The sequence below is a fragment of the Pomacea canaliculata genome, linkage group LG12, assembly GCF_003073045.1.
Source record: "Pomacea canaliculata isolate SZHN2017 linkage group LG12, ASM307304v1, whole genome shotgun sequence".
In the NCBI taxonomy this organism is placed as follows: Eukaryota; Metazoa; Mollusca; class Gastropoda; order Architaenioglossa; family Ampullariidae; genus Pomacea; species Pomacea canaliculata.
In genome coordinates this window covers 15,382,294-15,408,835 of record NC_037601.1, presented here as the reverse complement: position 1 = coordinate 15,408,835, position 26,542 = coordinate 15,382,294, and the positions used below count along the sequence as shown (strand labels likewise).

The 26,542-nt window shown below is 46.8% G+C and overlaps 1 protein-coding gene across 3 annotated transcripts in view; it reads left to right on the top strand.

The window, feature by feature from the left end:
* Positions 1–26,542, top strand: part of LOC112576703 (zinc finger homeobox protein 4-like) — a 145,345-nt gene that overhangs the window by 49,849 nt on the left and 68,954 nt on the right. For 2 of the 3 annotated variants that reach the window (XM_025259354.1, XM_025259353.1), the window contains exons 3-4: positions 3,318–3,395; positions 21,666–21,761. The gene's annotated coding sequence lies outside the window, so the exon portion shown is untranslated. Of the gene's footprint in view, positions 1–3,317; positions 3,396–21,140; positions 21,762–26,542 lie in introns of those variants that run through there. The other variant, XM_025259355.1, reaches the window with a different exon arrangement.

Below are 26,542 nucleotides of genomic sequence, written 5' to 3'. Positions count from 1 at the left end.
TTCCCTCACGAAGGAGCAAGAACATTCGACAGTTACTTCTCTGTCTCGCCGACCATTCTCCGCCATCTTTCTTTCTATCGATGTCTTCCCAGAAGCAGGCTGTCAGTGTTCTGAGCGTCTTTGTCGGAGTTTTTGGTCGCTCAAAACATTTCATTAAATTATTATTAAACCTCTACTCACACACTCCTTTTTGGTTTTTGGAGTTTGCTTGTCGAATTGATCTTTTTTCTTGTTCAGAGGACCACCTCCTGCTGACGGATCTTAATTTACAAGCTGCACGTGCGCAAGTTGTCTCCCCTAGCACACAGCGTGCTGGCTGGTGGCCGCTGGTCCCTCGTTGGGCCTCCCAGCATCTTGACAGTCTGCGGCTGTTTCAGCGTCTTCTGTGAACTGAGAGCGTGCGCCACCATCGTCAGCAGCAGCTGATGTCAAACATACTGAGTCCTAAGTTGTCGGCAGCGTCCACTCGAAAGCAACAGTTCCCTGAGATGTGTAGATCGTTTCCAAACTTGAGTGTTACGTCATTGGGCGCCTTATGGCTGACGTCACGTAATGCTTTGTGGTCTACGGCGCCCTCTGATTTGTCATTGTTTTGACTGGTCTACGTTTTGTCTGAATATCTTCTCTCTCTTGCTCTTATTAAGTTTTCCTTTATTTTTATTTACTTTTATTCAAGCTTTGTGCACATGTATTTATATATTATTTATTTGAGGAAATTGTAATGGATGAAATGCTAATGTGTATAACTCAGTTTCTTCTTACCCCTCCAGTGGTGATTGCATAAAAATGTCTGATGTCTGATGTTTCTCGTCCTCTTCTTTCCAACATTTTGTGTGATGACAGGTTCAGTTCGCTGTTAAGATAGGACAGCTTAGATACATACCTTCAGCCTGTATTTATACAATAATTCCGTAGCATTTTATCGAGTAGTCTTGTGAATTGGTAGAGTTTTTGTTTAGGAAAGCGAGATAAGAAGTTACAGAACTGTTGTCCATACTCAAAAGGGCATGGGTTCGATTTCCGGGTGACGCAGCTTACTTTTTTCCGGCTGATCCATCTGTCGTGAAGGGGCACTTTAATCCATTGGGGATTGGTAACACCTTAAACCCACACAACCTAAAAAAAAAAGACTTTTGTCATTACCGATACTTTCAGCATATATTTATGCAGTGAATCAATAGTGTTTTATCGAGAAGATTTACATTTCCGATCAACGGCTGTAATCAAGAAAGTGATGGTCACAACGATGATGACAGCGACCGCGACCGTGATAATGATGATCACAGTGTTGATGGTCATCTACGAAGTTGATGGTGATCGTATGAAATGATGGTGACTGTTGTTGATGGCCATAATTTAAATATTGCTAATGATGATCATGAGTTTGGCGTTCATGCAAAACGATGTTGGCGAACATTATGATGAAAGACGACGACGATCACTGTGTTGTTGGTGATGGCCGTGGTCATGATGACGAAAGGCGGTTATGTCACTGTGATCGTGCGCTCTGATGGTCATCGTTTTGCTGATGTTCATCGTCATCAGCATTATCGATAGTGAGAAAAAAAAAATCGATTCTTTGTAGAGGATTATCATGAGAGAATAGTGATTGGGCAGAGATGATCATTGTGCTGGTCTTTAATGTGTTCGTCGTCGTCGTCATCATCAGAGCTACGCTGTCCTCCCACCCTGCGGTTGGCAATATGACACCTCGGGTCTCGACTTGCCGACTGGCGCGATGGAAAGGAAGAAAAGGAGGTGGAAAGGAGAGTAGGGGGGGCAACGGCTTCCAGTGCAGGTCCACGAGCGACGCGCGGGCTCCCACGTGCAATCATTGCCATCTGCGCGAGCCAAGGGCTTGAGGAGTGCTGGCAATTGTTCTCCTGCACCCACACCCAACGTACCCAGCCAGTATTTAATTAGCCCCACTGTTGATGCAGGGATTGGTCGTCATCTGAACAATCAAAAGGGTGTCATTCCCAGAGCCGGCTCTGCTCCTTACTGCGGGTTCTGGGCGAGAAGCTTTTTGCCCGGGCGTCCCGCCAAGCTCCGTACCGACCTCCTCCTAAGTAACAAAAGGGAAGTAAGCTGTAAAGTCGCGCGACAGATTCATGCGGCAGGACGAGCGAGAAACTACACTCGATGAGGTGCATTCTTCGCCCTTCAATGTCGAGATTCGTTAAGTCTGTCTTATGAACATCCTACCCTTCCCAGCATCCTGTGCATACGTACACCCCCGGGTGTGGAAGCATGCAGGTCTGTTACACGTGATCACCGTCTCCGAGCCGAGGCCTATAAACAAAGGTTAAAAAAAAAGGGCGGACAACTTCGGCGCCTTGGTAACGAAAGCTTCTCGGGCAACTACGGTAGTTATGTGGCGAAATGGCAGGAAGTAGCCAGGGGAACCAAGAATTCTCTCCCTTTCCTTTGTCTGCCGTTTAAGTGTTGGCAGATCTGGAATGCTCTCCTTCACGAATTAGAACAATCTGCGGCCATGGTGTAGGAATAATGATCACTCGCCTTTGTTCTTGTTTGTAAACCACCGGCTTTTTGCTTCCCATAAAGCACATAGCGCAAGTGCATTATGGCCGAGCCGGTAATGAGTTTCTTGTGCATAGCCTGTGTGAAGCCATTTGAGGGTTGTGCGATGTTTGTCTTAAAACTTGGGCTATATTACACAGACCACACGAGCAGGAGTGTTTCATTTGTTTAATTTGCTGCAAGTCTCAGCTCACTTTTACGGAGTTTTTAAAAAAAAGAATAGTTTGAAAGTTGTAGGAAACACCAGGTTCGGAATCAGCACCTTTTCAGCTGCTTTAAAAAAAAAAAAGTTGAGGTGGGGTTGTCGAGGAGAGGAAAGTTATTTCATCAAAGACAAAAAATATATGTATAAAAAATTTAAAAAATGAGAAACAGTTTATCCGAACCATTTCAGTCAGCCTGCCCCTGCGAGAATTAAACATGAAGGAAATAGTGTGCCAGATGACCAGGTTTTTGCTAGTATACACGCTGGGGAGGTTCTTTTAACGTTGAAGTTCCCGGTATACAATGTGCACTCAATCAAAAGCCTGAGCTATGCCTTCGCCTGTTTGTTTTTCGTGTTGTGTATGAAGAGCAGAAGTTTTTTGCACTTCTGATCACCATTGTAGTGTTTATGTCGGGGTCCTGAATACCTTGCGACTCGGATGCCAAAAATACCTGTAGTTTTAAGCTGAGGGCTGTTTCAAATTATGTTTTATCTCTGTGTGTTTGTGTGTGTGTCCTGTCACCCCCCAGGTATCTCCCCCCATTCTATATTGTCTTGTTTCCCTGTGCAGTGTATACAACTGTGACGAAGTGCTCCCTACCACCAGCAGGCAATTCCTGGTTCGTCGGTTCAAGCGTATTATGCACAGGTATGATCTGCGTGTTTTTTTTTTTGTTTTTTTTTTTTTTTTGATAGGTATTTGTAGGTATCACCTGAAAGCTAGAGTTCATTCAGTAGTGCCAGAAACACACAGTGGAAAGGGGCAGGCTACCATGAAAGACGAAAAAGCGGAGATAGAAAGACCGACAGAGACAAAGAATGGAGGGTGTCAGAAACAGTGTAGCGAAGGGGTGGCTTGTATGAGGCTTGCTGTGGGAGATGTAAGACCTCGTTGGAAAGCCGGCAGTGGGTAGATGTGAAGGTTTTTTCTCTCCCAGCCTCGTCCTCCACACCCGCAAGGTTTGGAGAGGGCGCCAGGAAACAGCAGCACGAGTTGCACTTCTTGTGTTTCATCACACGCCCATCGCCTTTGTTTTATCTACGCCCGATTATTCGTCTTCCTAGAATGAAATCATCATCATCATCATCATCATCATCATCATCATCATCATCATCATCATCATCATCATCAATTCGTTTTCTTCCCTCTCCTAGCATCTGTTCGCCGTTTCTCACTTCTCAGCTTGATAAAATGGGGAAATATTTAATTCACTTGCAGTCGGTGGATAAGGAGATAAAGGCATTCTAGTAGCAGCCATTTCTCTCCCCTTACAATCCCCAGCATTGTGTGTCCCCTTGTCGTTGAGAATGTTGGTAATGACTTCTGTTCCTAGATGGACGATAAAGTCAACGGTGTGTGCGAGTGGGTGGTGTCTTTCACGTTGCATTCTAAATATAACTTTTTGGAAATGTGATCTGTTTGTGAAGCATGCACGCACCCACACACACACACCTTTGCATGCATACATGCATACACAAACATGCCAACACTCATTGCATCTGATTAATCACCTTGATAGCTGGTCGTGAAAAGGGTTTGTCGTCTTTTGTATAGACGACTGTACTTTAATTGTCTTTGATTCTTGTCTTTATCGAGGGGTCACGAACAGGCCTCTTGACATTGGAGCAGGCACAATTGTCCACATTTACTCCACTTCTCAACTGCTCTGATTTTAATCAGTCTTCTCTCTCCTTCACTTTGTCTTTCTCTTGCTCAAGCAGAAAAACAGTAATCGAATGATGAGATGGTTGAAGAATTCTCTCACTTTTACAGAAACACACTTTGCTGCAATGGCTAGGTTGGCAATATCTGACTTTTTAACTAAAAGCAAAATTGAAGAGAAAGGCGACAGCAAAACCTGGACAGAAAAACAAGATCTGGTCTGCCTTGGTCTAGTGACTCTTGTCCATGATACTTGCTGCACCTCTGGCCAGTGTCCACACGATTGACTCATCCATTATGGGTAGCTACCCGCAAATGTCAGACTGGGATTCTGTCCTTGCTGTTCCGTGGATGAACTGGAAAGTCGTTTGTCCCGAATTTCTTCTTTCCCTAACTAAGGAATTCCTGTTTCTGTGCGGCGTGTGACTGATTTCCGTGTTAAAAATTCGAAGTCCACTGGCAACACTCTACACAGCAATGGTGTCGAATGTAACAAGTCAACCAGTCTGTATATAAAGAAATATATAGTTATTACATATTTATACTCTGTATATAGTGTGTAATATTTTATAGTATTTCTGTAGAAGCGTCTTCGATGTTTTTGGCTGTGTACCCTCTGTCTCAGGAAAACTACAAAGTATGAAATACATTCCATCACGATGACATGCGGCCGAGGAAACAATAACAACATACAATAACTTTTCCTGGCGTAAATAATGTTCTCATCACTCAAGGCTTTTCTGTGGCAATGGTGCCTGTATTGTCTCTGGTCCATAACTCTCTCCCTGTCCCCTACCCCAGAGGTAGCGGCCACTGTCTCAAGGCAAAGAAGGCAAGTGACTCATTTAGAAATTGATAAACGTGATTATAGAATCGCTCAGCCTTGCGACGGTCAGTAATCTGCCGGGGCTGTTTCAATGTTCCTATTCATCAAAGGACTGCTGCTGCTGCTGCTGCTGCTAGTGGTAGGGGTGGTGGTGATGGTGATGGTGGTGGTGGCGACGGCGAAGAGAAGGAAGAGGGGGAGAGGATGTGCTGTGAGTGTGGGGTAGGGATGGAGGGAAAGTGAGGAAAGAGACCTGCAAGCCATCGCTCGTCCCTTCAAACCCTCTTTTCTCCTACTGTCTCCGAAGAAATTCTTGATGAATTCCTTTGCAAGATGGCAGAATAATTTTCCCTGGGACGGCTCTTGCATCAAGCGCAGGTCATTAGCGCAGGGGGCCCCAGCTAATCCTCGCAATCACGACATTTTGTTGGGATAACAAGGGGCTCGCTGCAGTCTCATCGTTATCAATATTAACCAATATTTGGCGTGCTTTCAGAGGACGCGGTGGCTGCTGAAATTTCATTTCTACAGGAAAAGGCTTGCCTGGGCCGGCCGGGCCTGCGTCCGGGGCCGCCTGTGCCTCCCCGAGTGTGAGGGGCGGTATTTGCATAAGAATGGGGGCCTGCCCAGGACCTGCCATCTTTCTTCATTGAAACAAATGTGATAAATAGCTCCTTATGCGCAGCCCGGGCTCCATAAGTAAAGAAATTCTCATCATTTGCCAGGCAGTGCCAATCAAAAAGATGTTTACATAGGAGCATTGCGACCGATGAAAGCTCTCTCTTGGTCAGCAGTTGTCGGATTGTAATTTTTTTTTCTCCACTGGGCAGTGTGAGTAGATGGCCCACGCTTTATGTGTGTGAAGGGGAGGGGTTAGGGTGCGTCGTTGGAGCAAGTGTGTTTGTTTTACCTTGGCTTATAGCTTTCCTTGGGCGCCAAGTTTGAGAGACCTCCCCCTCTTCCACACACAAACACACTTTCCCGTTTTTCTCACTTTCCTCTTCCGCAAATTTCTTCATCTAAACACCATCACCCCTCTTCCCCCCCGTTCATCCCCTGACCTGTCGTCGTCTGCGTGCCCCTGCAACTGCTGTATGCACACCGGGGGCCAGGCGGCCTTTCCTCGTCTCCTCGATATGATGAGCAGCGGTCACGACTCTCTCTCTTTTACTCGCTTGCTCTCCCTTTTCAGCGGAGAGCGTTTCTCTGTCTGAATTTCATCAGCTGCAGTGCGTGGTACAAGGACCGGTTAAAGAATGTCGGATCGAAATCCCCGTTAACTTCGTTAACCGCTCTTCGCGGAGAGAGAGAGAAGGAGGGGGAAAGGAGAGACAACCTCGCTGTCCTGGTTATTCCCCCTCGCAGTTTGTGTTTGGAGCACGCAGCGGGTTAGTCACTGGGACCAAACATCAGTTACGTTGTCATTACGTCTTACAAGTACGTTAAACCATAACTGATGTCACAACGGCCAGCATCATCTGCTGCCGAGGGACTTACCCTCGGGCGAGCCACCCTTCTGTGGGGACTGTTTCCTCCATGTTTTGTTCTCCCGTAAGCATTACGCGCTCGACCGAAGCAGGTGCCAGTACAGGTAAGTCAGTCCGTGCCACCCCGGTTTTCTTTTTTTTTTTTTTTTCTTTTTTTCTGCGAGCTACCTTGCCGTAGAATGCACACAGGTCGTCGTCACTCACCTCACCCAGCAGCCTGCATACTGGTCGCAGTACAGAGTCAAGGTAGACGGCCCTCCTGTCGTCCTTTGAGCGTCCGCACTTATTATCGGGGCCCATGGCAGGAGAGCAAGGTAGGGGCTTGAGGGTGGTGTGTGTGCGAGGAGATGGGGAGGGAGGACCAAGGGGTAGGGAGGCGTGGGCAGCAAGAAGGTTGGCTGTGCGTGTAGGTATGTGGGGGCTCCTCATTAAGCCACTCCCCCGCCCCATCCTGAGCGACAGCGTGGCTTGCCATGCTTTCTAACGAGTTGATTAGCCGGGACAAAGGGCAGCCGGGCAGAAAAGGGGGGCGGGGGAGGGAGAAGAGGGCGCGGAAACAAGGATCGGACTGCTGGATCTGGACATTGTCGTGTCGTGTAGTGTCACTGCCGCGCCAACGAGCGACAAGACGAGAACCTTGCAAGCGATGGGTGTGGGCGGGGGTGACGGCGTGTGTCCGCACATTGCATGACACGGACAGGGACATGACAGTGACCGCTGGCAGTCGTTGTGTAGCTGTTGCTGTTGGTGCTAAAACGTTCGGCGTCGTCACGGTGTCAGTGCTTCCCCGCTTCTACACGGGCGGTGGGCAGGGTCTGTATGCAGCAGCAAGGGAGGGAACGCTCAAGGTAGGGGAAGATCACACGTTTTTTCAAATTGTTCTTGCATCAGGTAGGATGTCGAATCATTATTTTGCTGTTCGGTGCAGGGCAAAATAAAAATAAAAGTGTCAGTGATGAAAAGAGAAAAGAGGTTGGGTCGTCAGCTTTTTTGGTATTAATTATTACATTGCGTATATCATCTAGATTTTCATCACTGGCACACTAGTCTCATTCCCCATTCGGGGATGCTGCGTGCTAGTGGTGTTGGCTCGTGTGTAAAGTATTCCATGGCCTCAGGTGTGTGTGTTAACGAGTGGAACACAGAGCTATACAAGAACTGCACACGTCCTGGTGAACCGTAACCACGACCTCCTTGCTAATAATATTAGACAATCACGTGACATTTGAGTTTCTCGTTTCTTGTCTTAAAAGACAATCGACCCCTGAACCGTTTCACGTAGCGGGCACAGCGCTCACCCTCCTGTCTCCAAGCGTCGTCGGTTCTTCCTACCCTCCTCTTCTATTCCTCCCTCCACAACTCTTGTCGCAATGTGTTTTTAGTTCTGACAGGTACCATCATCACTGGTTAACATGTCAACCCTCACTGCTTACATTTGAGTATTTTTACAAAATCATCGACAGCGCTGGCTGCACATGCAATGAAAGGATTGCAGCCCCCTTCCCACTAAATAAATTAATAAGCTATAGCTATTTTTAGACCAGAAATGCGGACTGGTATTTGTTGTTACAAGGCCAGAACAGTGTATTGGTGGAATGTAATTTAATAACTCTAGCTTGTATTATGAAATGTTTACGCTAGTTGTTGTTGTTGGATCCTCCAGAAGTAACAAGGAATAAACTGGTGTTGGATCCACTCCTTTCAATCATGTAATGTATTTTATGTATGGCTAGACCCTCCCCCTTTCCAGCATGTATCTTGAAATATGTACAGAAAAAAACCCGTAGAACCATTCATCTCTTCAGTTTACACCTTTTTCAGATGCACTCCCTTCACCTGTATCGTGAAATGTAGGTAGTACAGTTAAAAATACCCCATCTCTCCCCGTATCGCATGTGTTGCTGGATCTTCCTTCTGTCCTGAAAATGCTCATTGAATTATCAGCATCTTCATCCACCTGTCCTGTCCAAGACATCCGGGTCACTGCTTAATGCAGTTTTGCTCAGGGTGCATAAAGCACGACGGGCGATAGTTTCTCTGGGTTAGGTGGGATACGAACACAAGACAAGGAAAGAGTCCTGAAGACAGCGGCCACGCGAGTTGCCTGTTCATTCATTGATCTCCCTTTGGTGCCAGCAGTTATTTCATGTTGTGTGATGACTTCTTCTCTCCCTTGAAGAGGGACGGGATCGGGGAGTAGCGGTCCATGCGTGTGGGGAGGGGGATATACAAGCAAAGATTCTCTTTGTTGTTGTATTTGTTATGCAGACGATTATGCCCGTGGATTCGGTGTGATGCGATAATCAGTCATTTGATCGATGATCTGTTAAGTCTGAGGTTCACGCCGCTGTTACCCTTAAACATCTGTCATGTCCTCCCTACCACAGAAACAACAAAAATAAAACAGATTAAACCATTAAAACTCAGCTGGGTTGTAAAAACCCGAGTTCGTCCTGAAAACCCGTCTGTACGAAGTGCTTGTGTCAGCCCAGTGCGCATCTCATAGCTGGAAAAAGACTTGGACCTCACACCTGTGAGGTGTTCACTGGGTGGTGCTGGACCTGCCAGAAAGCCAGCCAGACAACCTGGCAGGGCGCGCGCGCGCTGTTGGACGCTAACTGCTGGCGCGAGAGAGCGAGGCAGGAGCAGTGTGTACCGCTGTAGGTATGATAGATAGCGATTGATCTTCGCCGGTGCACGAGGTGGCGAGAATGTCGGAAACGCTGTCCTCTTCTTCCGTGATGAATAGCGCTCACTAAGTAGGGGCTCATGTCTAGTGTCTTGCGGAGTTGGCACTGGAAACCTTAGCCACTTTATCATTTGGCCTGTTTGTTTCCTTCCTATCCATTTGAGCTGCTCGTGCTTCCAGCCCTTCCCTCCCTCTCTCCTTCTCCGGCCGGCCGTACACACATGCTATCGCGGTGACCCGGCGCTCCCTCCAGCTGTCCCTCCCCTATGTCTTGTCTCTCTGCTGGTCTTTGGTCATTTGTCTAGTGGCCCTTCACTTTCCCGCAACCTGTCACCCCTCGCCTCAAATGGCCGCTTCCAAAGGCATAAGGTCCATCTCGGCCCCGGAGTGGGGGGTGGTGAGAAAGGGGAGGGGACAGCTGTATAGCCGCGGGAGCTCGCACAAGTGGCTTAGGCTACCTGCGATCTGTGCCAGTGTCTGGTGCCTGCACCGGAATCTCTCACCTGTTGAGCGCGGCGGAGGGGCAGTAACCGTGCTGTGGCCGGCTGCGTGCTACCGTGTACCTGTCAGCCCCGCTACCTGTGGGCCCCCAGCCACCCCGACCCACCCCACGTGCTCAGCACACACGAGCGCGCGCTTTTTTCTCTCGTCATCTGTCGCAAGCATGTCACCAGTTATTGTCTTTCTGATAGCCTGCTTCAAGGTGTGGTCTCAAGTCCGTCTACAGTTTGACGAGAACGTTCGAGGGTTAGGACGCGGTGGCTAATGTGGGGAAAGGAGTGGGGAAGGGGTTACAGAGGGGAGAAAGGGGTTCAGGGAGGAGAAAAAGCTACTGTGAGGGACTTCTGAGCAGGGAGGGGTGCAGAGGTTGAGGCGTCCCGGGGAATGCGTGGGGCTTGAAAGTGGTCACTGGCCCTTATCTCACGCCTTAGGCCGGATTTTTGCCACCGGTGATTAGGCCGCAAGGCTCTCTTCCCTGTTGCCTGGTTTGTCGCACTCGTTCTATTCCGCCGGTCAAATGACAACATTTGCAGGTGCTAGCACTTGAGTAGATGGCCAGAAGCACAGTGCCAACATCACCTGTACCACAAAACCCCGGTTCCCCCCGAGCCGCCACCCCTTGCCCCCCTTGCTCATGTTTGACGAGGTCAATGAAGCCGCTTCGTTTTTGCGCTCCAGTGTCGTGACACTCATTAACGGCTGTGCCATGTCACAAGTTGCGGGGAGGAGAAGGCTAGGGCTAGAAGTGGGTGTAGAGAGGGAGGGTATGGCACGGGGGAGCGAGAGGGCTCGGCAGACAATGACAAGGCAAGAAGGTGGAAATTCTCATTAAAGTGTGTAGCGGTGGGCCATTGTGGCCGGCGGGGAGCCCGCTCTTGTTTCACGTCCCCGCGCGGCCGGCTACGAATTTCCACCTCATTAATTCGCTTTAATTGAGGGCTAAGTCGTAAACAGCCAAGGCCGACCAGGGCTGACGCTAGCGTTCAAAGGTAGCTGGGGTCTTGATGGTGAAAAGGGAAACTTTAATGTCTGATGAGCTCATCCTATCTCCCCGTGCCATCTCGGGGAGAGCCTTCCTGGCCCTTCCCTTAATTACATGTAGATTGGCCTCATAAAATACCCTGGCAGACCTTGGAGGGCCCCCCCTCGCCCTCCCTCCACCAACTCAGCACCCGTGACCTCGGCCCTTGGCCCCTTGCTCCAGCGCAGGTACACAAAGACAATCAGACAAGGCGAGAAGAGGGCAGAACGAAGGGGAGTGAGGTGACGGCACTAAGAAACTCATCAAGCGGTATCGCTGGGTCAGGTAGTTTTGCAAGCTACTTCATCCGCCAATCAAACGACGCTCCTTATCTCAGGCGCTTGCACACAAGGTGGATTGTCGAGGGCCGAGTGAGACTCAACAGGTGCTTTGTGCTGCCTGCGTGCGAGATCGTGTGTCTGTGTGCGTACAACACGACAGATGAGCTAGTTCGCAACGACACACACACATCGCCATCAGACAAGGACCCTCTTACCCGTTTCTCCGTCCTCAACCCCGCTCCCCCAACTCCCTCACGACCTTCAATCAACCATGTTTGCCCCGTCTTTCTCATATTGTTGCCGCGCGCGAGACTCAACTCACCACGGGATTATTACACCAAGTCTTTATCAACTCTAGAAAACGTGGCTATATTTCAGGCGCGTGCTTCTCCGACACTATTCCTGGGGGAAGACTCTTTCCCAACACCCCCCTCTACCCCGTTACCTCGAGGGATTGCAAAATTTTTGTTTTCTCCCTCGTCAGCATCAGCCCCCACTCGCCTCGATCGCCATAGTTGCAATTAGCTTTGCTTTGTGCCGCCGCGTCTGATGGCAGCCGGAACAGCCGTCTGCAGATACTTTTAACCTTTTAATAAAATGGAAGAATTCACTGGTGCTCAGAATTTACTCACTCTGCCGCGGATTGGGAAAAAAAAATAACCAGACGAGAAGTTTCATGTTCTGCCAGACGTCTACACATTGAGACACCGCCATTGTCTGTGGTTTGTCTGTTAGCTTTTACAGTATTTATGTATACAATGTAAGAGCTGTCTCAGCGATTTTTTGTCAACTTGAAACACATATAAGACAACATTTTTGTATTCGTATATAATAAGGAAGAGCTGCTGCTTCAAGGAGTTGCACATCTACAAAGTAGCTCAAAGCACTCAAGTGTTTTCTAGATTCTTCTTAACATTTACAAGTCTTTTTTCGGACGCTGTACTCTTGGCGAAGAATCTGTGCACCTTTGGGGAAAAGAAACACGAAGAGTTATGTTTTTACTCTATGCAATCAACACTTGGCCGAAGTGGCTCACCATGTCTAAGGACACGTTTCATTGAAGGCAAAGTCAAGCTCTCCTTTTTTCTCTTTGCGTCCCTTGATGTCTTGCCCACAACTGCTTTACCTCCCCTGATGCCTTACGTTTCCAGGTGAGTTATCCTGCCACAGGTCCACCTGGGTTCAGATCTCGTCTCTGGACATTCCCTGTGACAACTGTTCGCAAGGGATTTTCTTCCGGGTGCTTCGATTTCCTCCTCCTTTCCTCACCCCTTCTTAGTGTGAAATCACCTGTAGGTGGAAGGACTTTCCCACCAAACCAGCCAACGATCTGACCTCGAACCAGCGAACTAACGAGCAGGCTAGGGAGCCTTTTGATTAAAAGAGACATCAAGTGGTGCTTTATGTAAATGTTGAATCAAAATTTTGACGAGTGCTTTGAGGGCGTGCACCCTATTTCTTCTACCAATAGTGGGTAGGCGTTGTGTGTTTGGTGTGTCTGCAGCCATACTGTAAAGTTGTTTTTTTTTGTGGCACGGCTCTTTTTTATTTATTTTATTTTTTATTATTTTTTTTGCGTGTTCCGTTATTATTTTGTTCCCTGTATACACACTTTTCACCTTCTTTGGTTCGAAAGAAAAATGCTCATTGTGACAATCCGTGGCATCTTATTTAATAGACAAAATAGCAGTAGTCTCGGGTATCTAACACTTGGGTCATGACTTTCAAGTTAAGCTTTGCACCACGATTTGCAGACATTAAATGCTCACCCGGATCCTTTTCTTCCTCGAGCAGGACAAAACTTTGAGTACGTCGTTGTATTTAGCCGCCTGTTGCAGTGAGACACGGTGTGATTCGCATCCCGAGGTGGACCAAGGACTAACACTCAAATTTGTAGTTTTTTTTTTTTCTTTTTTTTCCTTCGCCGTTTCGTATTGCAGCAGGAACCTTAAAGACCCTTAAAGGTAGAAATTTGGTTTTGTAGGCGATGATAGGTTTAGATGTGTGCGTGTGTGTCTTCAGTACAAATCTTCAATGTGGAAGGGATATTATGTAGTTGTGTGGTTGTGACTTCTTTCTTTAATATGTGTATGAAATCCCGCCAACCGAAGAACTGTTGACTTTGTTTCAACATACCTTAACAACCACGTAATATAACTATTAAAAATAATATCTATAAATATGTTGTCTATAGAAAAATGTTCATTCCGTTGGTTTTGCTGCAATTGTTGAGAAGGCGATTCCCTATTTTCTATATTTAATCTGATTTTTTTTTCACCAAAGCATTCCCATTCTGAGAGAAGCAGAGAAAAATAGAAGGGACTGGAGGAAAAGGCCGAATGTGGAGAAGGGCAGGGGCTTGGTGATAGCTGTGGGAAGGTGCCAGAGGTGAGATGAAGAAAGGGAGAGACTGAGAAGGGGGGCTGCCTAAGGCAGACGAAGAAAGAAAGAAACAACGCATTGAAGGACTGGGGGTGGGGTTGGCGGATGGGGAGGGGATTGTCCAGACAGAAGAAAGAATTACGGAGAGGACGGGGGGACAATTCGAGGGCATTATGTAGAGAGGTTAAGAAAGGCGACCCCCGACCCCTCCACAACACAATATAAATATATATACGAGTATATGATTGAAGATGAACGTCATTCTTCCTCAAAGCTCGAGTGTTCCGGAACCAACCCGCCCCTAGAAGAAAGCAGACAGCTGGGAAAGTGAACTGGAGCAAAGAAAACTGATGGGAAGTTAGTGACGATAACATCAGAGTAGCGAGTACAGGGGCCGGACAAGTTTTGCAAACCTTGCAGTGTTTGTAATTCATCTGCTGCCCTTTCGTTCTTAACCTTAGAAGAGTACTTGGCGATTTTTCAACACCTGGTGATTGTACGGGCTTTAGGCGGGATTTACTACGTCAACATCCCCGACACCACTCCATCACCACCATCCTCAGTCCCCCTCCCCCACATGGGCACACAATTAGTCTGTGTGTGCGTGTGTGTTTATGTTACAGCTCTCTGTATGTCATGTCACGTGACAGCAGACTTAGAAAGTAAGGTTGCTGCAACTGTTAGCTATTTAAACTCGTTACATTTTTAGACTCTTTAAATTTGTCACAATTAAAGAGACAAAAACAACACCGCGGTCTTTTCTCGGCAGACAGGAAGGAGAGTTGCACGCGTATGACCAAGAATAATGACAACATGTTAGTAAGAAACGGCTTGTCTGCGCGATTTCCCTCGCAGTGGCCTGTGGGATTGATGCTCTGGAGAATGTTCATCTGACACGCGCTGAAAGGAAGATACCCGGTGACATCAAGAAATATGTTCGCCTATAGCCAGCGGACATTAGAAACCACAACAAATGTATAAACACGACATGTTTTTGGCTACAGACGCGAGTAAGAAGTGAAGAAAATAAAAGATAAAGCTGTAAACTGGCATCAACGGACGTGTTGGGGACGAATATTACAGCTGGGTGCTTGGGTGGGTGTCGTATGGACAAATGTAGTGTGTGCACACGTGTACGGGTGTGTAATCGAGGTGTTAATCAGGCCAGTTGTTATGTAACGGGGGAAAGTGGTTCTTGGAATTTTTTTTTTTTTTTTATGAAGAGCGGTTTGTCTAGAAACAACGGTTTGTGTCGAGACGGTGTCACAGAAGTATCGGTACTGGCTTTTGTAAACCGTTAATGACCAGGAGAAATGACAACATGGAGGACACTAAGAAACCGTTAGTGCTGTAGTTTTAGCCCCTGGCCTTATTCCGATATAAATATTTCACGGTCTCGACATCACGTGACTATGCTTTCCACGTTTTAAACGCTTTGATGTCGCAGTGTGATCAACGGCTCTTGAGGGCATGACGTTTCATTATGGAGGTTGTGGGTTAGTCGGAGGGGCTGGCTAATGATTGTTGGGACTGCAGAGGTGGGTGCGCAACATTCCGGGTGAAGTGCTGTAGTTTCGTCAGCCTGCCTACTTCAAGTAGCATCTGTTCTCTTATCACCATAACAACCGTGGGAATGATGGCACTTCCTGTGTGCCATGTGAAATGTGCAGACGGAGTGGCAAGGAACATTTTCTAAAATTGCTTCATAACTGTATTATCTCCACCGGAAAGAGCTACAGGTTCAAAAAAAAAAAAAAAAAAGCGTATTTATGTCCCTGTGTTAACCAAAGAGATTTGTGGAGCTTTCTTATCCTAGATGTTACCCTGGATGGTTTGTTGTCTATGGTTACTTGTGGTACAGTTAACTCTTATACGACTTGTGTAGGTAAATTACAAAGTGTGTTGCTAGATAGTAAAACGTTTCAAAGAATGAGAACACATTTAATATTCAAAGTTTTTGTATATAGGATTGAATTCAAACGGGTCATGCGTGTAACCGACAGGGCGAAAATTGCCTTGCACTTTAGTACACGCATCATAAGCCACATAGCAATTATGGCAAAATAACAGGCAAGCGTCTGAAACTGAACGACACTCATGAATGGTAATCCTAGACACCACGGGGTCTTCCAAAGCGACCTACATACGCACCTGATAGAAGGCGTTAATAAGCCAGCGTCAAGGATGGTGCCACCCGGGGTAGCAAGGTCCTCCAGCTCACGACCTTTTTGATTACTGACTTGCTTGACACCCTCATTATCCTTCCAATGAGGAAGCCGGGCCTTTTGGAACTACAAGCTTATTAAAGTTTGAGAGTTCACGACCTTTTAGCCTCACGTGAAGGAATTGGGCATAAAGAGTTCTGATCTGAAAGGGAGATTGTTTAGGGAGCGGGTGGAGAAGGAGGGTCCAATCGGGGTTAGCTTTGGCGGTTGTGTAAGTCAGGCCCTTGTTTATCCACCGCGATAAGCCAACGGACTTCAAGGGTTCGGCGTCCGCAACCGTTTCTTAGTTACCGGGCAGCTAATTGCCAAACTAGGGGTCAGCTTGACAGGAAGCCAGAGCCTTTTGTCTCTCGGCCAGCCCTCGTGTCGCCAGCTCTTAAGATTCGCCACCCTACATGCTGGTGACAGTCGTCAGGCGCTCAAGCCTAGGGTCCACCGTTGTCCACCCGCTGCGCTCCTCCCTACACCCTTCTGGCTTACCTTTACACCCCGGCTAATTGTTCAGGTATGAACGAAACCCGATTTTCACCGATCTTTTAGGTAGATCAACGGGATGAAAAAAAGCAACCCCACCTTGATTATCGCAAAAGCTATTTTGCCTATGTTGTGATGGGTATGAGTGGCTGCGGTTACTCGTTGATCGGCTGAAGCTTCCATCACTCAGCTTTCTTCACGTGTGGTTTGTCGTGTCTGAAAGGTTAGTTCGAGTAAAGGTTAGTTCGAGTACAAAATTATTTTTAAATGAATGAGTTAAAATCATTATAAGATACTAATTTCTAAAAGTCCAGGAGCGAACAAAACTATGAGGAGCGCAGTTCTCACCTGGGAGTGGCAAGGAGATCAAGATCTCATTTCCCGCCATCACAAAGGTCGCCTCGCCGAGGGTTCATTAGCATATGCTTAAAGCTCGCATCGGCCGAGGCTTTCTGTGAGGTCAGTAGTTAGGTCATCGCACTTGTGCACTTTAAGAAATTAATGAAATATTGACACAAGCTAACACATAAGGTCGTCGGAGGGCAAGACATCATCTCATGTGGTCACAGATGTCCGTTCACTGATTTGGCAGTGTTTCATTAACATCTGCTCAAATTTCTAACATTGGCCTCGCTCTTCAATGATGCCAGACTGAGGAATTTAGGCCAGCCGGCGAGTTCGTTTTAGAAGAAATAAAATTTCCTTACGCATTTTTGTAGCAAACTAATTACAGCTGTCAGTTCTTTCCATCTTGTTAGCAGTTTTCGTGTCTGAGACGCGGTTAGCCTTTCATTCATAATACACCTGGAACACAAACTTCAGATTGTAGAAGTCAGATTATACAAGTCTGGCATTGAAGGCAGACAGAGGGACACCCAAGGCGACCAATCGGAAATACTTTAGTAAAAACTAGCGAGGGGCTGCAAGCTGGACGCTGGTTGGTTGGTTAGTTTGGCGGGAATGTGCTTACCTGTGGAAGGAATTTCGTACTATATGAGAGAAGAGGAAGTGGGGAGGAAACTGGAGGGGCCGGAGAAAACCATTGACGGCCAGTCCTGCCAACAGGTGTGACATACAGAGGGTGTCCCGAGACGAGATCTGAACTCTGGCGTTTCACGTCAACACCGGTTAAATCGCACGCCACCCTCAGGACGCCAGAAAGTGAAACGATTTTTTTTTTTTAAGGATTCCCGCGTCAGCAGGTCGATTTCTAAATGTGATTCGAGTGCACCAGTTTCATCCCCATCACCGGGTCCCAACATGAATCGAAGGGGAAATTATCTGAAGATTATCGGGGCCGGTGTGTCCAGGAGTCACGCGGAGCAAAGGCAGAACCTGGAGGGGTCAGAGGGCGGCTAGTTGAAACAGGGGAGTGACGACCAAGGAGAGTGCGTGGGGCAGGAAAGACGGGTGGTGGTGCAGGAAGATGTAGATATTCTCGCTGGCTACCACAGAGAAAATATATAATTTTTATATTGTGCTAAACAGACGGCGAGCAGATCAAGGTAGTAGTCGTCGTCGGCTGAGCTCACCTTCCTCTGCTCCTCACATGTCGAGGGCTGACACTGACTCGGGTAGTTGGGATGACGGCGCAGGGTAGCAGATTGTCTTTTTAACTCTCCCACAACAGACCAGCAGCCCACATTGCAAACTTTATAATCTTCATCAAGAAAATCTGTTTAAATACATCATCATCATCATCATCATCATCATCATCATCATCATCTCTGACAATAAGTAAATTAAATGGCTTTGTTATGTGGCGATAATATCAACTATTGTCACCTTTGTTACATTTGGCGCAGCATGACATTTTTTTCTGGATATCGCTAAGTGCATGAGGTCGCACAGAGAGGTTTGATAGACAGAAGGTGGCTGTCTTGTTCATTTCTTCTCTCTCTCTCTCACGGGAGCCTATGCTGACTCGCAGTCTCACCCGCAACACATTGCATATTTCACGTTTTTTACACATGAAAAAAATTCTTTGCAGCAACTGGTTTTGCGATATTGGCACAGGTCTGTATATTCATCGTTTGCTGCATTTAGAGACGATATCGCATCTCTCTCCCTGTCTGTGAGCGACAGTTACAAGCTTGTGTGCAACTGCCGTGGGGCGCCCAACTTTTTGTTTGCACGTGCGTTTTGCCATGCGCTACGTAGATGTACGCAAAACGGGTTTTGATGTTATCGTTTGTTTATGTCGGCTATACACACCAGCGTCTATGTATAATGGCGCACGCAAGCCACTAACTGCAAGTTACAAAAAGTTGAGGACAATCTCGTAACTGCCAGCTTAGGTGCCGAACCCAACCTCAGTCAAAGGAGAGCAGCAGTAACGGTTTCCAAGTCGAAATGCTTTGATACATTTTGCCCTCGTTCAAAATTCACTCTTCTTTAAACACATAATTGATGGCGGAGGAGGGGGAGTGGAGAAGCTGGTTAATAATGAGGAAAAGCCACGAGTGCATGCAAAACAGTAATCAGTGTGAGTTGTTGGAGAAGACTGCATGCTGGCACCAAATAATAAATAGATCGTGTACTCCGATTACTGTATTATTATTATTATTAGTAGTAGTAGTAGTATTACAGTTCGTCGACAAAAAATAGACTGTTCAAACAAGCGAAGAGGAGGTATAGTTCGTAGATAGGTATGGGTTATGTTTGGTTACTGTTAAGGTGTATGTGTTGGTATTATGTTGTTGTGGATGAAGGTAGTTTGGAAACTTAACTTTGTGAATCTTTGCGGTCAAGACTAACAACGATCGACAAGTTGTCGGAGGATTAACATCCCCGCAGGCAGAGCACTGCGGTGTGAACCTGCTGTCAAGATATGTCGTGTAAAATAATATTCCGCTGAGCCTGGAAAAACATCCTACTAGATAATATTGTGTGGAAAAAAAATCACTCCTACAATGATATTTATTCTTGTGTTGCATGCTCATGCATGGCGTGGCTGTATGTGCTAGTGACAGTTAAGACAGAATAATAACTGCCAAGCTAGGGGTCAGATGGACTGGACAGAAGTAGAAGAAGTAGTAGCTAAGATCGACTTAGAAAGTAAAAGTAGCTAAATCGGAGGGAGAAAATAACTAGCAGCTAAGAGTAAGTAGTCACTTGCTGAGAAGGGGATAATAAGGCAGGGGAAGTGTTTTATTGAGATTATTGTGTTTAGGATGTTTCTAGAAAGTGACTGTCACCTTTGTTTGCTATGATGTCGACTGATGCCGTATTAAAAAAAAAAAAAATACTGTCGGAGGTTTTCTCCTCGCTTTATAGAACATTTGATTCGTTGATTTCATGTTTTACAACGAAGTGCCTAAATGAAGTTCACATAAAACTTGGTGTACGAGGTAAAGGTCAGCTACACTGACATGTGTCTCCCCCATGTCTTCAGTTGTGAAAAGCGCGTGCACGCCGTGCCTGGTGTACTTTGCATGGAGGACCCCGCCATGTTTGATGAGCGCGTGCCACTGGTCCCTGGGCTGCTTTCATGCCCTCACAAACCTGGATTGATTGCTGACCTTATGTCGTAGCTGCATTATCCAGAAGCTTGGACGAAACAGGTTTTCTTGGACATTACAAGCCGATGTAATCTTCCCCATTTGTACAAACTGTATAATACGCTTGTCCATGATCACAACCCGTCTTCCCAGATGATTACCCAGGCGAAGATTAAGTTCAAGATTGAGGTGTCTGTCCTTTTGCGAGGAGACAAACCAAAAGGGTTGATGCGAGGTCTGTGAGCATGCCTGCTGTGGATACCCAACCTCGAAAGGTGACTTACGAAGTGGACATTATTTCTAACTGTCGGCGAGGGTAGTTGCTACTTCAGACTTGATAATGGAGAAAGGAGCTGACTTCGCTGTGAGAAGCCTCCCGACCATCTTCATAGCGACTTTAGATATACATTTCCAAGTTGTGTTTGAGCAGTCAGGCCTGACCGTTAACCTGGGCAGGTTACTTACTTAGTTATTATCCGCATCTGCTGACTCGGGCCTCATCAGGCCAGCAGCTCTGGCGACCCGGTGAGCGGCTGCGCGTGACTGAACAACCACAAGAGCGTGACTGCCAAAGCCTCAGCTTGAAGCATGAAGGGCTAAATTCGCAGTTTTCATTGTAAGGAAAGAAAACTTCGCCGAGAACTCTGCGAGATGGACGGGGGGGGGGGGAAACGGCAGTTGGGGTTGGGTGGGTTAGAGGACCTCCCCACCCCGAAACACCTTCCCCACAACTTGCCACCACCAGCGCCACCTTCCTGCCTTCAGCAGCCAGCGTAATCCGCCGCTGGTCGACACCTAGAGACCCGACTTGCACAATTGATCACTTTGCCAGCCTTCTCAATTTGCTGCGACCTGCTTATGGTTTCTAATACGAGAACCACGTCAGATCAATATGAATCAACAACTGCCTTGCCTCTCTTCTTGCCACCAGCAAGTCTCCTCTTTCTTCCCTCGCAAACGACGCAGTCAGTGTCTGGTTAGAACTCCACTCTCCCTCCACCACCGCCTTCAACCTAAGTAGTGATGTCTGGCTTACAATTCCACTTTCCGATCACCGCATTCAACCTAAGTAGGAGTGTCTGGCTAGAACAATTATCCGACCACAGCATTCAACCTACAGTAGATAGAAAGAACTGGACTTTCCGATCACTTATTCGTGTGGAGAGTCTGGCGAGAACTTTGCCACCACCGCCGAGCTAGACTCTCCGACTTTCGCTGACTATCCATGGCTAGGCCCTGACTTCCACACCATCGCTGTCTTGTTAGAACTTTATTTCCCGACCACAGAAGTCAAAGCCTGTGGTTAGTGAGGACGACGAGCGTATTGATGAGAAAGTTCGGGGGGTGAAGTTTGTGCAGATGAATGGACATGTTTTCAAATAAGCATGACTGAGGGCATTGTGGGAAGGGCATAGTCAAGAAGGGAAGGGGAGAGCAGAGTGTGCGTGAGAAAGGAGAGGAAGGAGGGAACTAGTGGGGAGGGGTAGCCTGATCTCTTTAATTAATGACGGCGGCTTGAATATGCATTCATTCCCGTGGACTTCCATGCTCGCGCATAAAGTTAATAAATCGCTATGGACTAAGATGGCCGGCCGCGTGTAGGCGTCGAGACGACTTTGCCGAGGGAAGCAGCGTGGTGGAGAGATTTCTCCCTAGTAATTAAAATATTCCGAGAAATTTGCCTTCTCCTTCTTCATCACTCAACAACATTTCAACAGCATACTTCAAATTCCTTGTAGTTTTCGACAGAACTTTTTGGTCAATTATTTTTTTGTATATATTAGATTATTGCTTTATTTTTTTATGTGTAAGTGAACTTTAAATAGATCATTTTCTTGCGCTGAATTAGAATATTTTTTTTTTTTTGCAGATCTTTGCCGCATATCTCTGGCCATCTGTGGTAGCCTATGCAGCAGCATAACTCGCACAGGATCATTTTCATTGCGTCTGGGCTGATCAGATGCAGGTGAGCAAAATTAAACAATCATCGGGGCTGGAGTCACGTTGGCCGATAAGGGAGCCGCGGAATATATACAGAGAAGAATGTGTGTTTAAGGCACGTCTGCCTCGCTCTCTCTATCGCTTCCTTCATCTCCTGCCGCGTATCGGGTGTACAGAAACAGAGGAATATCCGGGTATCTGCGACCGACTGCTGAGACTTGGTGGGTGTGTGGGGTGGGTGTTGGTGGGATGCGAAGATTATGGTAGTGTACGTGTACAACTCCGGCTCCTCCCGTCCCAGCTTGTACGAGCAGGCACGCCCTCTCCTCCCAGTCACATCCATCTTGTAATCTTGATGACTGAATCTCTTGTGTCTCACCTGCTGTCCTGTATATGCTGCTACTTATATGTATACTCACCGCCTGAACCTTGTGCCATTGTCTTGTGATGATATATTGTCTGTCTCTCTCTCTCTCACACACACACACGCGCGCATAGCCACACAGGTATCATCTGCTTATTGAACAATTCTTTCAACTTAGAAAGTATAAGTCAACTGGGAAAAAATATGTATGACAAATCTTTGTATGTTAACAATTTGTGTATTGTCTTGGTGCTGAAAAGCTCAGCCGATAATCATTGTCAATGCTCTCTCCCCTACACACACTCTCACTCTCTCTCTCACACACAGAGATGTGGGAAGGGAATGCAATGTGGAATTATGAAAATCTGTTGTCATCCGCAATCGTCATTAAAATATCGAAATTGAGGAAGGTGAGCAGGAGAGCTCTGAAATTAGATTTCTACTTCAAAACATCATTTAGTATGGCCTTGGAGTATACTTCCACTTTGTGTGATGGTGTTTATTTCAGCTAATTTCGATGGATGCTGGGATTATATTTCTGTTTTATGTACCCACTAAACTGAATTTTCCAACAGCTTTGAAAACGTAAGCTTTGAGTGCTCTTCTGCTTTTATCATTAATGTATGTAATGTCCCCATAGCCATCCTTACAGGCAAAGCTTTGAGCACCCCAGGGACTAGGGCTAGGAGGAAATCAAGAACCTTATCTTTCCTTTTTTCCTCACACGCGCGCGCGCACACACACACATCATGCATGCCCGAAAAAACGTACGCGCGTACATACACACTTTCTTAATAAATATTGATGTCCTCAGATTGGAATAATTACGGAAAGTAATTACAGTAGAACTTTCTGATACAGCAGTTGTTAAATTTACATGTCTAGTGGTGATAACAATATCGCCGAGCAGTGTTCAGTTCGATGCAGAAAACATTATTTTCTTTTAGCAGAAGATGGTAATTTTTATCTATCTTACTACCCGGAGGTGAATAACTTCTCGGAGTATCAAACGCGAGTAATCTTTTTACTCGCCTACAGAGATGAGAGCTCACTCCCAACCCACGGACCCCATACCACAGGGGTTTAAAAGCAAAAAATGCTGAGATTTCCCTTTCTTACTGCCACCCAGCGGATTTTTTTTTTTTTCGTTTCATCCTCCCCCAACCCGACTAACTCTCTCTTTCTCTCTCGCTCTTTTCTCTTAAATTCTGTTTTTCCTTTGAGGCGTTTTACATACTTCCTGCGCGCTCTTAGCGCCATATTTCATAATTTGCGACAATTCTGAGTGAGCATCTCCTGCCGAGACAGAAACACGAGCCCGGGACGTGTTGCGATAACCGGTACATACGTTCTGACACAAGGATAGCGCAGGGGGAGGTCTCCGCTCCCCTTCTATTCCCTTCCCCCTGTGAGCCGCTCCAGCTGGGGCCATTCTCATGATAAATCGGCAGGGGGTCGAAAGATGTATTGAGGTGCAGACTTTTTCCCTTGCACTTTGCACTTCGCAGGAAGAGATGTGAACCGTGCGCAAACATTTAATCACACTTCCACAGATTAAACTTCCAATTTACTTCCGAGACTTTTGCAACTGGTTTCGGGGCCCGGTACGGCTTCTCCTCTCTTATTAGTGTTATTTCGGTGGGGGTAGCTAATCTGCATATATGCCGCTCTTTAACGGCCAGTGCGATCTTGTCCCCGTGGTGTTTTAATTTATTAGTGGGGTGGCGATAGTGTATCTGGCAGATTTTTTCCCCCTGACTGCAAAGTGCGTATCTTAGTCCTCTTGCTTTGGCTTGGAGCATCAGGGTGTGATGAACTTAAAACGGGGAAACCGAATTTGTCCTCTGGGTTTAGACCTCCTTAGAATAGTACATTCCACGTTATGTTGACGAGAGTATAAAGATGTACCTCCGACTTCTGCATGTCTGTGTGCGCGTGCGTGCTTCTTTGTGCTATCAGTGAATACAGAATGTATATGCAGTTATTTTTCTTATTTACAGGATCGTAAAATTTCTGTCAAATATTTAGTGTTTGCTAGATAGCGGTCGGCACAGATGTGTCCGGAATAATGTCCTTTATAACATCAGAACGTGAAACACATTTTCACCTATCGTTCAGATCGAGATATATGTAGTTCACACATCTGTGAACATAGATTTATGCAGTACACCCTCGGTATCCAGATCTGTGCAGCCCCCTTTGTTACCCTCGGATTTGCACTGTACCTTTGTTACCCTCGGATTTGCACTGTACCTTTGTTACCCTCGGATTTGGGCTGTACCCTTTGTTACCCTCGGATTTGCACTGCACCCTTTGTTACCCTCGGATTTGCACTGCACCCTTTGTTACCCTCGGATTTGCGCTGCACCCTTTGTTACCCTCGGCATCAAGATTGCGCAGTACCCGTGTGGGGTTGTGTAATGCCCTGTACATATCTATGCAGTTCACTTCACTTTTGTGTTTACTGTTCTCCCTCCTGCCTCTGCAGCTCCTACCTGCATGCAAATCTGTGCAGTACACTTGCTCTCTACCCCTTTACTGCAAATGAATCCTCTCAGGTCCCCCTCCCAGCCACCCTCACAACCTGATGTACCTGTCGCTAGCAATGGACGGCCCCGCGCAGGAAGATTTACATCAATTTTATACTTTGTAATCAAGCTAATAGCAGCAGACCCCACCTCCATCATAGTTTATCTAGATGTCTGCTTCTATTTACCGCCACTTTTATCTCTTGATATGTTTAACACAGCGGGGCTTCTGCTTATGAAATTTGAAATCAATCCCTCCTCCCCGGCACCTCGTTTTCGTCCCGCGGCCTGTCCCTGCGCATTTCTCCCCCATTACTTGATGCCTGCTCCCCCCCATTCTCCTCCTCCCTGCTCCTCCCTGCAGGTTCTAGCAGCCGCAGCCCGTCAAGCATCCACCCGCACAGTCAGAGGTCGTCATCTTTTAATGATTGTAAATAGTATAGGTAGCGTATAGACGTCTGCATTCTGCAGCCAAAAGCTTTCTCTCTCCCCCTCCCTCTCTTTCTCTCAGTCTCCCCACTTCTCTGTCCCTCTCCGTCTCAGTCTCTGTCTCGCTCTCTTTCTGACTTAATCATTCTCTCCCTTCTCCCACCCATCATTCTCACACTCAGGCGCCCACGAACACCCATAGTCATTCGCGCACCCCCAAATATGCACACCCACAGATTCCTCCTCTCTTCTCCTCTTCATTCACGAAATGTTTTTCTTTTCTTCATCTGCGTGCACTGTGTGTATATTTGTATTTATTTGTATGTACACAGCTGTATGTTTGTATGTATATATATATATTTAATTTTTAGTTGCGTTATATGCGTGTGTGGGTGAGTGTATGTGCGCAAGTCCACGTGTTAGTATGTGTGTTGTGTTTATGTATGTGTATATACATTTGTTTATCTATGTGTATATGCACTTGTGTTTATGTCTGTATATGTATTTGCATGTGTGCGCGCGCACATGTTATATGAGTGCACGCATGTCGGTGTCTTCGTTCCCTTCTCTCTCTCTACTCCCATCTCATGCTCAGTCACCCGCCCACCCCCCAGTCCCTCCCTTCCCTCACTCACAATATCACAGCTGCGCCATGGTGGCGCACAGGATTGCTTTATTTAGTTAGCTGTTCCGTATCTGCCTCCATTAAAGTCATCTGGGTCGTATAAATACATGGCCAGCTCCAGCCTGATTGCAAGTAAATGTGAAGGTGTGGGAGAAGACATGTCTTTGAGGTGTCTGAAGTCCGACTGGTAAAAGGCCACAGACCCTTAGCGCTCAGTAACATTCTCAGAGCTCAGACCTGAACCTTTCTCCTATGTTTGTTTGCTTACTTTCTTATGCTGGTCAGATGGTAGCGTCTGTCGACATCTTTCTCTGCTTATTGATGACATATGCGGTCGTCTGTGTCTGTGAGATACAGTAGTTTTATATCATCATCGATGTCTATCATCATCGATGGTCTATCATCATCACCACCAACACAACGGGATGTTTGTCGGGGTCTGTATGTAGGTATAACCTGCCTCGTTATTGCCCTCTCTCGACCTGAGACGGAATCAGTGACGTAGGCTTTGTACAAGTCTGTTTGCGAAATGAGGAGACCGTGCGAACACAGCTTGGTGTTGGTGCTTATCGCTTGTCCATGGAGGACTAGATGCCACATTAGCATGAGGGTCTTTCGCCGAGGGTAATTTCGTCAAGACCGAATTGATTACAGATACTTGGAATATTCTCAGAGAGAGCTTGATAAAACGTTTCATACCTAGGCTTTTAGGGCGATGGTGGGAACGAAACGAGCCTGAGGCTGAGAGAGAGATAGACACTGGTGACGTAAGCAGTTATTGTTGACTGTTGTTAGTGCTGTTAATGACGTGTATGCCATCATGCAGTCGAGCCCTCGTCAATGGTGTTTGTGTAGCTAAG